Source organism: Rhamphochromis longiceps, linkage group LG7 (genome assembly GCF_057381845.1).
Source record: "Rhamphochromis longiceps isolate RC_006_pf linkage group LG7, R_longiceps_female_GT1.1, whole genome shotgun sequence".
Taxonomy (NCBI): domain Eukaryota; kingdom Metazoa; phylum Chordata; class Actinopteri; order Cichliformes; family Cichlidae; genus Rhamphochromis; species Rhamphochromis longiceps.
This window is the reverse complement of record NC_140563.1, coordinates 49,048,801-49,065,219: the sequence shown is the minus strand read 5'-3', so window position 1 is coordinate 49,065,219 and position 16,419 is coordinate 49,048,801.

Sequence of the window (16,419 nt, the reverse complement as noted above, 5' to 3'; positions counted from 1 at the left end):
TTTCATCCAAAAAGAGGAGGAAAAGGTGCTCCGCCGAGGAGAAAGGGGGGGGAAGAAATAAGGTAGCTACTCTCAGCTCCTTTCCTGGTGAAAAGGAATGACAACTAATACCTGAGGGCACTTCCTTATCTGCACCCTGTCAACACAGACAGGCCGTATCATTCACCGGGAGCTTTACTCGGTGGGAGAAAGCCATCCACCAATGGGAATAAGCCCTTTCTTGAAAAACAGTGATGCTCTATCTCTTACTGTGACTCTGTAACCTTTATCATACAGTGTTTATGGAAGAATGGTTCCTCACTCTGCCAAATACTGAGACTTTCTTTCATTTCCTGATTTCAAAGCAAGTCTGAGATGTTCTCGGCTTAAAGGAAACAGGATGAGGTGAAGAGGCAGGAAGAGCATTGTGGGACAAAGATGAGATTATGGGGTGAGAAGAGAAAATCGGGCTCAGAATCAAAAGATGTGCTGACCGCAGGTGGTGTTATTAAGGAGCGCGCGTGTGCATCTCTATTTGTGAGAAGGTTGCTCTGGCAGACATTTTTTTTCTGAAGCCATCGCCGAAGAATCCTAGTTTGAATTGTGATGCAAAGGAAAGCACTGCTCTTCTTTGCTGGGACACAGACAAAACAGAGCGTGAAAAATGCAAACTAGACTTCCCAAAGTAAAAGTTTTCATTTATCTATTAACATAGAAGTCAGAGTATTTGCATACCCAAGCCATATCTGCAAACATGCCCATTGGCCAGAAACGCAGTCTGCCTTTTCCAAGCACTTGTACACCTGTCTGCCACCCGCACTATCACCTTTGAAGATTAAACAAATGTATGCTTGAGTCAGATGAGCTAGGTACAACCATGTTTACACAGCCTGGGAAGGGATGTAAAATGCAAAAGAATTTAAAAAATTAAAAAAAAAAACCCAAACAAACAAGACCAGTGATTTGCAAATAACTTAAACGTTATTTAATTGGCATTAGAACACAATATATCAAATACTGAAACCAATAAAGACAAAGGAAAGGGCATTTTAATATCTACACCCAGCAGCCACTTCATCAGTTACACCTTTCAGGGTCAGCCCCCTTTTTGCCTTCAGACCTTCTTCAATTCTTTGTGATATAGATTCAAAAAGGTGCTGGAGACATTCCTCAGAGATTTGACAGCATCACACAGTTGCTGCAGATTCGTTAGCTGCACAACTATGATGTGAATCTCCCATTCTACCACATCCGAAGGGTGCTCTATTGGTTTCAGATCTGGTGACTATGGAAGCTATTTGAGTACAATGGGCTCACTGTCATGTTAAAAAAAACAGTGAGATGATCTGAGCATAGTGACATGGTGCGTTATCCTGCTGGATCATAAAGGGTCAGCAACAACAGTTAGATAGGCCTAATAAAGTGACCCATGAGTGTACTGTATACATGCAGCACCTCAACATTTCTGAACGCAACATACTTATTTGTATAGTGCTGCATATATATTAAAACAATCTACTGTAGACATAATCTGACAACTGCATCAACAACAAGTACAGTAAACACGATAAACTGAAACAGTTGTATAATATAGATGTTTCAGAGTAGCTTTGCTCACTCTTCATTCTGTCAAGCAGCTTGAGGTCATTCCCTGGAATGCTCTCCTTGAAGCAGTTCCCAGCACTTGTTGGCTGCTTTTCCTTCACTCTGTCATTCCAAACCATCTCAACTGGATATGGGTCTTTAGTGACTGTGGAGGCCAGGTGCAGCACTTCATTACTCTGCTTCTTGGTCATACAGCCCTACCACAGCCTGGAGGTGTGTTTTAAATGGTGCTTCAATCCACTTGAATTCTTCTTGCTAACAAAACTAGCTGGTTTACTGCCAAAATGCCAAAATCATAGCTCCATAATGTACTTCAAAGGATATATATGAGTTCAGTCATGACCTTATTAATCCTCTCTCCACCAAACAGTTGTAGAGAAGTTGAACAATACCAAATAAGACTTAAATTGCCTCATCATTAGCAAATTTAGAAAAGAAAGTAACAACCAAATCATGATTTTCACTGGGGAAGGCATGCAAAATTTTGCGTTTAGAGAAAGAAATCTGAAAGTCAGAAAGAAATTCTTTGCATTCTGCCCCTAAACAAAGCCACCAAACCACATCCTGTAGGTACCCACAGAAACCATATCCATTTAGGCAAAGTGTAGTAGTTTTCTACGTCTTGGGTATCTTCATACACAGAAAACACTCGCAAAATAGCAGCATTATGTTGTCCACCTATAAGAGAAAAAAACAAAAATAAGCACTGCACACTGCTGCACCCTGGCAATTTCCTGATGAAACCGTGCACCCCCACCTCCACAGAGATACACACATACACACTCACTCAAGAAGTATTTCCCAAGAAGAAATCAATGACCTTCTGTGGGAGGTGGAGATATGCCACAATCCACTTCACAGCCCACTAAATAAGGAGCCACTGGCAGATGATGTTAAACGAGGTAGGGAGGAGATATAACATTTGCTCTGGTCCCACGATAATGCAGGAAATGTTTCAAAGACACGAGGTCAAGATCCAAAGAAGTGTTTTTTCACTAGTAGACAGAACTATGTTCAAAATAAAAGGTGGATTAGTACAGCTGAACTGTCCTGTGGCAATGTGCAAAGTTATAAATCACAAGAAGACATGTCAAAATGCTGAAATAGACATGCAAATAGAAATAAATAAATAGATCCATCTCATTAAAAACAAATTCCATGGGATGCATTGAACTTCCTAAATTTCAATAGGAAATAAAACCATGCTGCATATCTACACTGATATGAACTGCGTAATATGTTAGAAATGAAAGGATGCTACATTGTTCGATGGAAATGAAGATTATCAACGTAAGGAAGGCTAAAGAGACCCTGAAAATCAAAGTGGAAAAATGATCTGGATGATCCCAGCGGACCTCCTCCCAGATCTGGACCAAGACATTACCGAGCACCTGGACGGTCTCAGGTGCAAGCTGTCAGATGGACTGAATCATCCCAGAGGATTCAGGTCAGGTGAGCGTGGAGGCCAGTCAATGCAGGAATTCCATTCATACTCTCGTCATGTGAGGCCATACATAGTTGGATTATTGTGCACCAGGAACAACCCTGGACCCCTTGCTCCAACAGAGTGTCTGACAGTGGGTCCAAGGATTTAATCCCAAAACTTAAGGTTGCCACAGCCTAGCCTGTAGAGGTCTGTACATGGCTCCATGGATATGCCTCCCCATATCACCACATCATCCCTGACCTACCACCAAACCAGTCGTGCTGAATGATGTTACAGACAGTATAACCTTTTCCACAACTTTTCCAGACCTTTTCACATCTGTCACATATGCTCAGGGTGAACCTGCTTTCATCTGTGAACTTATTATTTAATTTAACTTATTATTTTATTTTATCGTACTTTATTTTATTTTAGACTTCTTTTATTTTATTTTTGAGCAGTGTAGTTGGCTGAAATTGAAGGATTAACCGGTCCTGAACAAACTGTCAACAGGATGCAGCATCCGCTGTGCTGTCAGTGTTCAAGGGGGCCACAGAGGACAGCAAAATAAGAAGAGTTTTGAAACCTTCGAGCAGGATGTCAGTTCTTTGTTTCTTTGTTTGTCAGCTTCTTTTTTCTAATTTCCCTAAGCTATGTGACCCCAGCCAAGCAGCCAGAGCCTGATCTTCAACAGGTAGCAAAAATAGTCTCCATTTCTACCCTTCCTTTTTTCTGAAGTAGGATTCTTTTGGCAGTCGTTCGGAAGTGCTCCTTGGGCTGTGGGCTTTCTGCTAAACACTCAGAAGGAAGACGTTGCGTGTGTCCTCATAAGGAGTCTCAGTGTGTGGAATTGTAGCATAAATCATAGGACAGTGCACCTCGGGTTATGTGTAGCACTTTCCTCTTTCTGAATAAAAACACCAGCAGTGATTTGTATATTATCTAATATTTGTCACAGATACTTCATTAAAAACAGAGTAACAGAAATCAAGAGATGATCAAAACCAGTATGAGGCTTACAAGAGTAGATAAAAAATATCAATCCTTCCACACCAACACAGCTTCACTGCCATCATAATATAAAGGGAAAATCTTTTCTTTCAGGGCTCATGGTGGATAATTAATACAGTACTACAATGCAGTCACTACATGACTGCTGATGATAGCATCAATATAATAATAATAATTCAAATGAAGGCGAGATGTGAAGAAACCCCTTTTTTCCCTTCTAATACTTTAATTGTCAGTTCTACCCGGTAACACCGAGTATTGAAGTCTCATAATGACAGTGATGATAAAGTATTAAAGGCCCACAGTCTCAAGAGTTCTGAATGGCTCACATCCACTTCCATCACTCTAATATGATTGGTCGCTGAGTTAATTGTGGAGGTCACAGATGGATGGGGAATTGAACTTCTTCCTTGGAGACCTCAAAAACTAGATCACTGAAAAGGAGACTGTATTGTCTGAAATAAAATATTGCTGTAATAATAAGGATTGATGGTGACCATGGCTTCGTCCTTTGTGGAAGATCATGTGGTGATTTGCAAATTGGGATTAAATGAATGAGTTCCATTATGGTAAATGTAAGAAGAACGAGCAACTAACAGAGATGAGATGTTATTCCTAGTATATATAATATACGGTCGTTACCTTACAATCATATTTAACAAGACAGCTGTAAAAAGGTCTAATATAATTACATCAACTTGAATTAATTTAACCAAACAAAACTGAAATTTCTTTAAATGAAGCTGTTCACTTACATTTATTTTTATCCTTTTCTAATTTGGAAATTTACAACCGTAATATTTACTTATGTCTTATATCTGATTGTTTGAAATATGTATTAAAATTATTGCGTATTGTGGGCTGGTCATGTGATCAGCAGTTTGGGCCTTGATTTCACGATATTAGCTTTTTCTTGGTGACATTTTTGCAATATGGACCAGAAAATTAAGGCACCCACATAGAAGTGGAAGGAATTCTATGTTGCCTCTCAAAAGAATCTAGCAGGTGGGAAAGGGATCGCTTAAAAATTCCATAGTAACCAAATTATCCGATTCTATTTTTCCTGAACCTCTATCCCAGTTGACCACAACATGTATTAAAAGTAAACTTCCTGTTGTTTATATCTTTACAGTGGCATTTTTTTTATTTCATGTGACCTTTGAAGCACACCTTTCAATTTTAACATTTTATGCATCAGAATATAATTTAAAAAATGTTAACATAACATATTGTGTTACGCTGTGTCATTATTTATTTAGCAAAAACTGAGCCAAAATGCAGAAGAAGTGAAAATTTAGGACACTCTTAGTGTTTCCACAGGAATTAAGAGCGTATGTAACAGCTAAGTGCTGGCAATTAAATACAACTGATTAATCTTAATTGAACGATCGTGACCATCTCTGTCGAAGTAGAAGTTTTGGCCGTTTGCTGTCCAAGGGTGTTCAGCTGTGTGTTAACACAATGCCAAAGATGAAAGACATGAGCAGTGATCTTAAAAAAGCAAAACAAAAAAACGTTGCTGCCCATCAATCTGGGAAGGGTTAAATGGCCATTTCCCAACAATTTGTAGTCCATCTTTGTACAGTATTGCCAATCTTCCCAGGAGCGGCTGTCCTAGCAAATTCACACCAAGGCCAGACCGTGCAATGCTCACACAATCAGCAAAAACCCAAGAGCTATAGATTCTGCAGGCCTCAGTTAACATGTATAACATGTGAAAACATGTGACAGGCCAATTGCACAAAACCAGCCCAATCAGCACAAACATGTCATACCAACTGTCAAACACAGTGGTGGAGGGGTAAAGAGTTTGGACTGGTTTTGGAGCCAGGGGACCTTGCAGTGATTAGGCTGACCATCAACTCCTCTGTAAACCAGTGCATACTGGATTCAAATGTGAAGCCATCTGTCTGACAGCCAAAGGTGGGCTAAACCAGCAGAATGGCTGATAACAAAGAGTCAACGTGCTGCAATGACCCCAGTCAAAGTCCAGACCAACAACCTTTAGAAAAATCCTTTTGTTTTTCTCTGCTTGTTTTCCACATGATGGATTTCCAATCTATCTGGATTAGAATTAAAATTTAGGTTGAAATAAAGTTTCTATTCTCTTGTTTTATTATTATGTTCATCAGAGGTTGTGTTTAAATCATTTTAAAGCCAGCTGACATGATTTTTGTTGTCATGTCCTGATAAGTAAAACCGTAGAGTAAAAACGAGTGTACTTCTTTTTCATTTTTCACATCCAGTGGCCTTTTGACTTCTAGGTGAACAGATCAGAATTTTATTTCTATAGCACCATTTCTTTTCAACAACTCTTGTTTATTTTTCCCTACATAGGAAACTGAACTGAAGACGGATATATCCCTGCTACAACACTACATTAGACGACACATTTTATTTAATAAAATTCAGAATTATAAAAAGAAACAAACACAATTCTGACAGATAATTCTGATTGATGAAGCTGATTTAAAATCACATTTCACTCAAATAAAAGATATCCATGCAAACTCATTCTGTCTTGTGAGATACTACTGGGTATGCTTTTTTCTTAAAGCATGTAATCATCATCATTTTTACTTGATCTTATCTGGATCAAGTTGGTATTTGCATGCATAAGCTGTCTGGCTCTATATTGATACTGGGGAGAGCAACAAAATGAAGTGACTCATGAGCAAAAATCTGTTCCCAAGATAGTCAGGATTAATGATTGAAAACAAGTGGGAGAAAGTGAGAAATATACCACTGGGAAATACGCGACTATAAATACAGGAGCTTGGAAGAACTGAAATCACGCTGGAGTTTCTGGGCTCTATCATTACCACTCATCTTCTTTGAAGTTAAAAGAAAAGTGAAGGTTTTTTTGTGCCGCTTTAAGAATATTAATGTAAGTCATCCTTGAGGTGAAATTAAAGGGTTACAGCACTTGACATTTGTCTAGGTAGTAACTTTTAATTCAAGGCACATCAGATATTTATTGAGTGCTTAATGACTTAAAAAGAAGCGCTGACCTCTATTCCTTTATGGGCATGCCAAGGAGACACTGTCGATCCATTTGGCAGTCACAACACTAGTTATAACCAGCAGTTCATCTTTTTTTGAAAAGGAAGCTCTTCTGCTTTAGACTTACAAAGACGTAGAATGGAGCAGTCACATTAAATTTAGTCTTTTCAATATTTTCTGTTTATTTGGATGTAAAAATGTGTCCTGTTTCCACATCCAAGCTCCTACTGCACTAACTGAGGCAATTGTCTTTTTAACCTGTTCTAATATTTCTCTCTTGTTTTATTTAATAAAAACAAGTGTTTCCTACAAGTTTCCCTCTAAAAATAAATAGTTTGATTACATTCTCACATTGTATAAGTTTATTTGCTAAGTGGTGGGATGTTTTTGGACTTTCTCTTGACGTTTGATCTGTTTTGAGATGGCGTTTGTCTTTCCCCATCATAGAGTCTCAACATGAATTTTTTTAGGAACAATTTTGCCCTCATTTTATACCTTTCCTATGCTAATGTGTTTATATTAGACTAACCATAGCTTGATAGCTAGCCACCAGATAGCAAACAATTATATGTCATCAATCCCAAATTTAGTAACCCTCCAAACATCATTGCTGTTCAGTTTTCTGTGGCAGCAAAGCTATATATTTCAGTATTTTTGAAATAGTTAAGACAGAACTCGGTACATCATCTTTAGTTGGAAGCTAGCATGCTAAAGCTCCTTATAACTCTGCTAGACACTGTAAATTCTCTTTTTTGTGGATGCCTGGATGTTTAATTTAATACCTGCGAGACCTGGAAAGTGTTAATAGTATCAGACTTAAGAAGCAGATTAAAATTCACAAAAGACAAGTACCTTAAGTGTATGAGCATTTTATTTGGTAAAAACAGGGGCCCAATCATTATTAGCATCTAGATGCCATCACCATTTTTTCCAAGCAATAAGAGTATAGGCCTTTGGTGGATTTCTCAAGAAGAAGAAGAAGAAGCTGTCGTACTATCTTTATTCTCTACAATCTTTATTAGTAAGCACAAGCCGCTCAAGAGAGTCTGTGGTGTTGGTGCCACATTGGGGTCATATTTGCAGTAATGCAACAACTGCATGCTTAAGCAGCAAAGACATGTTGCTTATTAGCACCTTCTTATGCACTTTTCATAGAAAAAATAGCATGTGGGTGTAGTACTTTATCACAAGTTCATGAAACTAAGAGGTGTCAAAATAATTTTCTTAGAAGCATCAGATCTGTGCACGTTGGTTGGTGTGGCTGTTGTCAAAACTTCTTCCAGCCATAGAGGAACTCCCTTTAACGTTATAAAACTAGGGCCACGAAACGTAACAAAAACTTACTAAAACAAATGACCAGAGAGAGGCATCTGGCCCTGAGTTGATTCATCTGTTTGCCAAAGTATCAACAGAAATGGTTTCAGTGGAAAGGTGGCTGTCAAGAAGATATTCCTAAGGAGAAAAAAACACAGAGGGAAAAGGCTGAGATACACCAGACCACACAAGATCTGAACTGAACATGAGTGGCAACGGGTCCTATGGAGTGATGAATCTTTAACAGTAAAAACAAGCCATTCAGAGAGTGTGTTGTGTTGATGCCACGTTGGGGCCATATCTACTAGCTCTGGAGCTTAAGCATCCAGCAGCTGCGGACCACAAGCCCTTTATGCAGGAAACACATGTGGCTTATTAGCACCTTATTATGCACTTGTCATCGTGACATAGCATGTTTTTGTGATGCCAAATAATAAAAACTCCTTTTGTCAATGCCGTTGCTCACTGATTGAGAAAACTAGCAAAACTGCAAGAAAAGAAAAAACCTCCATCTTCAGTAAAATGATAAAACTTTCAGAGGAAAAACATTTTTACTACAGATACAGACTGTTCTTACTCTGAAGCACTTATGTTCTAACACGTTCTGTAAAAAAGGTTGAAGAACAAAAAAATAAATAAAAATAAAAAATAAAGAAAGTTATCTTTGTTAATTCACACATAAAAGAATACTCCCACATGGTGCTGGGCTTTTTTGTTGCTCCAGCCTTTCTCATGGTTGGACTTCTACATTCCTTTCCAGAGGCAGGTCGGTCTCGGTGCCAGCGTAAGCTGGAGTAACAGATGGTTGCTGGAGCAAGTCTGGCCTTTCCCCGTCTCTCTTGCTCTCTCTCTCTTTCACTTCCTCCTTCTCTCTCTCTCTTCACAATAACCCCACTGCTGTTCTCATGGTAACACTATCTGCCAAGTCTGAAGGATTGGATTTTTACAGGACACATGAGCTCAGCACACTACCAATGGTGGACACTCTGCTCCCACTATTTCTCTCCTTTCCTCCTGCACCTTCATCTTTCTTTCTGCCTCTATTGAATGTTTCATTGCTTTCTCCTCGCTGGCCCAGGATCTCTTTGTCTCCTTTATCTGGCTCCTCCTCTCCTCAGCTCATCTGTCAGCACTGCTTGTTGAGTCAACAGTCCCTTCTCTTCCTCCGCCTAGTTTTGTTCTATCATCCGGAAATCCCAACCATGACTGGGCTTTATCAGTTAGCATGTATAAATCTAACTTCAATCTAATCTCCTGCATCTGCTGTTGTATTGTTCCTCTCTCCTCTGTTTCACTGTATCTTCACTGGCTGGCCTTTCTTCTATCATATTCTCAAGACTGTGCTGATAGTCTTATCACATGACTTGCAGCTTCAACTGTGAATATGAACTTTCACCTTTAAAAAAAAGGTGACAGCCTGTTTGGATGTAAGGCCACTCAGTGTGGCTGAGTTGGCCACTGGTGCTTTTTTCTGAGCACACACACACACACACACACGGACTCATACAAACACACTTATTAAGGATATTAGATTTAAAGAGGCACAGCATGGTGTAGGATAGAAAGCCAGCTGTTCTCTGGACCAACTTAGATTTCTGAAACTGTGACCATCTGCGGCACACCGATCGAGGGGGTGACCCATTCTGAATTTGAAACATTCACGAATCAAATGCAAGACCACACACACACACACACACACACACACACACACACACACACACACACACACACACACACACACACACACACACACACACACACACACTGCCACATTTGTCCAGCCCCTTCCCCATCAAAGAGGAAATTCAAATCATGAGACTTGAGAAGGGACACTGGCTGACTGTGTGTCTTGCCATCTTTCCATCCACAAGGTGAACATGCCTATAGCCTTTCTACCTCCACCTTCCCTCTTTCTTCCACTGACGGCATTGTAAATGGAATGAGTCTGGTTGCATTGCTGTATTACGGTGGGATAAAGTATCAGTCCTGGTAATCTTCCGTGGATTAATGGCTTCTTCTTTATCTGCTGCGGCTGCTCTGCTCAGATGTCTGGCCGGGCCAGGAGCCTCCTGCTGGAATACTAATGACAGACAGACAGCTCCAGCTCTCCCTGTCCCCAGTCCCAACACAGCCCAGCCCACAGGAGATGTGTGCGTCCATGTGCGTGTGCTGGTGTGTGTGAAAGTGTAAGTGAAAGAAAAGGAGCTCATATGTGTGAAGTGCATATGCATGTAGACCTAGAGCGAGCAAAGTAGAGACAGAGAAGGAGAATGCACACGTTAAGAGTGTGTATGGGTGTGTATTTTTGCCCCCAAGACCCTGTCGCCTTCTTTGTGAGGTAGTCGCTGTCCTCCTTGTCCTGGCTGACACCTGCTTTGCATACAGGAGGGACCAAATGGTGAGCAGGGGAGGGGCAATGATGTTGAAATGAGGGTCCCCCAGGATGTGAGAGAGCGGTTGAGGGAGAGAGAAGATGGGAAGGAGGGAGGAGGACTAACAACAGATTAGAAGAAGAAAATAATGCACAATGTTGAAGTAAAAGGGGAACCCAGAGAAATGTTTGGGGTTTGGTTTTTTTTTTGTGGTTTTTTTTATGAGACATGAACATATCCCGTCACCTGGACCACAAAATGTCATTCTTTTTTTGTGAGGTGACACTCTTATGGAGATCTGTTCTGCAGTAACAAAAACAAAAAGCAAAAGACACTGCTCCAGGTTGTACTTGTCCAATGGTAACTCCACTGTCATTTTCCTAGCAAGGTCACATTTACCCCAAACAGACCCTGAGCTAAGAATATCTAGTAGGTCCTTTATGAAAGGGAAAATAACCAACAGTAAACGCCATCTGCTTCCTCGGTGAAAGAAGAAAAGAAGAGGAGGAGGTAAGACAGAGGAGGGGGAGTGACTGAAGCTCACCATGTACCAACTACTGGCCGTGCTTATGTGAACAGAAATACAGAGGAGAACAAAAGAAGACTGTATACCCCGAGCTCACCTCGTTGCCAAACAGGAAAAGGAACCAATATGGGAGCAAAGGTTCCAACAGAAAAACCAAGTTGGAAATGAAATACCAGTCAGAGCAGGTACTTTAACTTCACATCAAACTGTCCTCCAGAATATGGCCATACTACTTTATCACAAATTCATGAAACAAAGCTGGCACAAGTCAACTGGGAGGTGTCAAAATTATTTTCTTAGAAGCATCAGATGTGGCCACAAAACATAACAAAAACTTCTCTTTCAGTGTCAGCAGACTGTTTTCATTCCAAAATACTAAAACAAGTGACCTGAGAGAGGCATCTGGCCCTGAGTTGATTCGTCTGTTTGCCAAAGTTTCGACAGAAATGGTCTCAGTGGAAGAGTGGCTGTCAAGAAGATATTCCTGAGGAAAAAACAAACAGGGAGAAAAGTTTGAGATATGGCAACAGGTCTTATGGAGCGATGAATGCAAATGATAATTTAAATCTTTTGTTCAAAGTGCCATCAACATGTGTGGAGAAAGTCAGGAGAGAGGCACAAACAGTGAGTGTCTGCAGTCATGTGTGAAACACGGTGGAGACTCTGTCATGGTTTGGGTCTGCATGTCGGCCACTGGAGTTAAATGTCTTGTCAGACTTGAAGTTAACTATAAATGAAGAAAGTAGAGTCAGATTTTTTATGCATGATGCAATACCATTTGGAAACCATCCAACTGGCATTAGCTTCATTTTTCAGCATGACAGTGATCGCAAACACGCTGCCAATCCAGCACACCTGGACATAAAAACACACAACTAAACACTATCAGTCATGTACTTGCCTATCCAGAGCCCAGACCTTAATGTTATTGTAGCAGTGTTGCATTATCTTGACAAAGAGCAGAACAACAACAAAAAGCAGCCAACATCCAAAGAAAAGCTTTGACTGTCATCAAGAAGCCTGGAGAGCTACTCCTGAAGACTACTTAAAGAAATTACAAGAAAGCTTGCCTCAGAGAGTTCAAACTGTGATGTAGAATAAAGGTGGTCACACCAAAGATATTACCAACTATACCAATTATATAAAGCTTAAAATCTGGATTCTTGAGAATATTGTTTGGACTATGCACCAATATTTTATAGAAAAAATGTTAATACCGTTCGTTCGTGTTTGTTGTAATACATTGAAATGCTAAAACAGAAGGGGGCAAATGAGGTTAGTGCAGCATAAATAGGGTATAAACTTTAAACTTTTAAAATGCTAATCTCAGCATTGCTTTCATTATACTTATATGCCAAAAAATAAATAAAAATAAACGATCAGCTTAATAAAGTAACCCTGTCTCAGATGTTTCTGTTTTTCACTGTGTTACACACAAACACACACACACACACACACACACACACACAGAGCCAGCATGCTAGTCACATTACAGTAGCTTCATTTTTTGGCATTCTCCTTGCAGCTGTTCTTTACAAGTCAGATCTTGAATAGCTGTAGACATAGGCCATTTGGCGTTAAGTGAGAGCGCCATGAAGAGACCTCTCTGTTTGCTTGTGAGTGTGTCCGTGTGAGAGAGAGAGAAGCAGAAAAAAAGAGATCTCATGATGTGACGCCTCATTTCTATACAGTCCACACATCTTCCTCCTTCTTTACTTATTAATTTCTTGCCTTCTATATGCCTTTCTCTTTCTTTCCCTGAGTCTTTTCCTGTGTGGTCCCAAACACTTCTCTCCCTACTTTCATCTCATCTCATCTGAAGAGATAATGAGTTTGATTGCATCACCCGCCGAGTAATTTGTCTTTAAAACTTTGGTTTTAAGAACTCTGACTTTGATTGCTTAAGAAGGAAAATCCCAAGAGAAAGAAGATGTCAGTGAAAACTAATTAATGTCTTTGCTGCTATGAAGCACCTATATAAATGCACGAACACAATCATATCAGTGCGAGACTGAGAGGCCAAACAATCTGCAGCGTGTAACAACAGATTAAGGCACCACCGAGTCGGAGCAGGTGCACAGCCATAAGCCAAAAGGCTGGCACAAGTTTAGCACTTTCACACCTATTTTAGAGCATACAATGTGGTAGGGCACAATACCCATTAATTGCTATCTCAGAAATCTAGAACACCTCTATACCTATTAAATTATTTAACTGTCCAATCACCAAATGAGTCAAACCAAACAAACAAAAGAAAAAAACCTCCAGTTCTGCAGAAGGAAATACTTTTTTGATGAGAGGAGTCACAGGAGAATGGCCGACGCTAACAGCTAACAGAAAGCCTCTAGATAACTACTTTTTTTAAAACTCTGGTGAACAGGACAGCATTGCAGCGCAGCACAGCTGCAACAGCAAAAGACAACACTGGGTTCCTCTGCGGTCAGCCAAAAACAGAAATCTGAGGCTTCAGTGGGAATAAGCTTAACCTTACTGGACAGTTGAAGATGAAAAAAAATAAAAAAGGTAGCTCGGGCTGAGGAATCTTTCTACTCAGGCATGTAGATGGTAGCCTCAGAATTTGACATGAACAATATAAATCTATGGACCCAGCTAACCTTGTGTCAATAGTTGAGGTTGGTATGTTTTCTCTGCATACTTTGGACCACCCAGTGATCAGATGCTACAGGCTCACATTGTTGCTGACTATGTTATGGCCTGCAGTTCTGGTTACTTCCACTGTGAAAATGCACCAAATGCAAAGCAAGAGTCAGTTTAATGAACACAACAACGCGTTCAGTGTGCTTCAGGAACTTCTCCACTCACCAGATCTGAATCCAATAGCACACCTGTGGGATGTGCAGGAACAGGAGATTCATTGCATGAACATGCAGCCAACCAATTTTCAGGAACGCTTTCGTTGTAGTAGGGTGACTGTCTCTTTGGAATACATGCCGTGAAGAGATGTTTGAGAGCTAAAGAAGGCCCTGCCCAGTATTTAGGCCCTATAACAAAGTGACTAAAATTTGGACTATGCACTCGCACTGACAGCAGAGTTGTGATTGTGTGTGTGTGTATGTGGGTTATGTTATTTTCTGTGGAGAAAGAAAGAAAAACAAAGAATCCTGGACATTGAAGGGGTTTGGTAAGTGTGTGTTTCTGTGTGGGTGGGTGCTTGTGTGTGTGTGTGTTTTTAGGTATGCACGTGTGTGAGTGTTTGTGCCCTAAAGCTCTTTGTGCCTTTTTTTTTTTTTGATGGACTCAGCCTTTGTTGCCACTCCACATGTCACACACACACACACACACACACACATGCTGTGAATGCAAGTCAGCTGGTTTGTTACACATGAGAGGACATTTCTCTGAAAATCTCATTTGACCTTAAAAACACCGAGAAAATAATTTTGAAGACTTGGGTCATCCAACAGACGATGTCTTTGGATTTAGCGTTTTTGTCGATCCACAATGTCCCCAGCATACAAAATGTCCCCAAAAGATTAGTGAACCATCTACTCATGTTCCTCACAAGCACGGCTAAACCAGACCACACACCCTCACATGCAAGCAGCCACCATTGGCTCTGCAAAGAGGGTTCCCTCCTGTCCCTATCCTTTCTTGCCTGCAGCTGCTGGCCAACCTGTCAGTTCCCAGGCATCAAGCCATCAGAGATGACGCCTCCTCACGCCACCAAGTGTTCACTACCTCGTCCTGCACCTTTCATCCAAAAGGCTGTAATGTAATGTTGAGTGCTTATAAAGCCTTCATGGGGGTTGGAGACACATGCTACAAATAAAAGGGTCTTTATAATGTTAATTACAGTGGTACCATTACACTTTTTATAAATCCACTATTGTGTGAGTAACTATAAGTTAGGATGGAGGTTAGATCCATTAAAAAAAGAAAAAAGCAAAGAATAAATTCTAAAGAGGGGAGTCCAGGAAATACAAGAGTGAAGAGTTATTTAAAGGTGCCAAGTAACCTAAAAACTAAAAATCTCAGCATACTGTTTTATATCAAAATGAAATAATAGAAAGACATTTAGGTCTTTGTGTGTGCCCCGTGGCCTTGGACTGTTCCTCAAAATCAAATGTGTATAGGAATGTTTGGGCTTACAGTATCCTCACATTGCGTCTTGTTACATAATCGTGTTTCTGTAGCGCATTTAGAAAGAAAATATTTCTGAGGTATAGTGCGCTGAATCCTTATCGCATTCAGGTTCATGAGTCATGAAGGTCAATGTGTACACAGTGTGTGTGTGTGGAAGACAGCCTGTGGGAAACCGTTTAAGGATTAATTTCCTGCACCTGACACATTAAATAGAGGCAGAATGGAGGCAGGTGGAGAAAACGGTGCGAAGGGTCGTGGAGAAATAAGTCGGGGCTTGGGAGTAGAGGAGGGCCTGCTCAGTTCAGTGAGTAAATGTGGTGGGTGGGGGGAGGGTCATACAGGTCTGGACCTCATTAAGAGAATTGTCTGGGACCATTCAGGCTCTGAGCTGTTGCCGTGTCACCTGCCTTCTTACCATAACAGCCATCACAGGGAATAACAGAGGCTTATTAACATGTCTTTCCGTTTTCCAGGTCACGCAGTTCACCATTAGAGTCAGAAAGCAACACAAAGCAGTTTTTTGCAACAAACACCTCAAGCTACGAGCCCGTAATTGACACGCACACGTCTGACATCAGTGGACTTGAGGCGTTTTTTTAAAGGCAGGTACATCATCTCAACCAGTATCGCTTTTGATCGCCTTTGAACAGCTTCTCTTTTCTCTTTGACACCCACCCTCTGTTTTTAATTTGTATTCACAGGGGGGTTCTTTGCTGTCTGAGGTTACATAGATGAGAACTTTGGGAGGCGGGGATTTCGGGGGGTGGGGGGATCTCTCTCCAGCAGCTTTTTAAAGAGGCTGAGGTATCAATCAGGTGCTGATGATAAACTGATGCAATGTTTCAGCCTATAGTGGAGGTTACTTCTAGACGTTGCGCTGCTTTGTATCAACTTACAAGAAGCTAAAAGTAGTCATTAATTTTTTTTCCTTTGACACATGAAGCTGAACAAATGTAGCTAAGAGAGCTGCATTAATAAGGAGAAGATTCTTTCAAGGATAGACACATTTTAAAATGTAACTACTGATATGTTTGGCAATTTAAACCCAAGTGCACTCGTGTTCACTGAGCAGTACAATA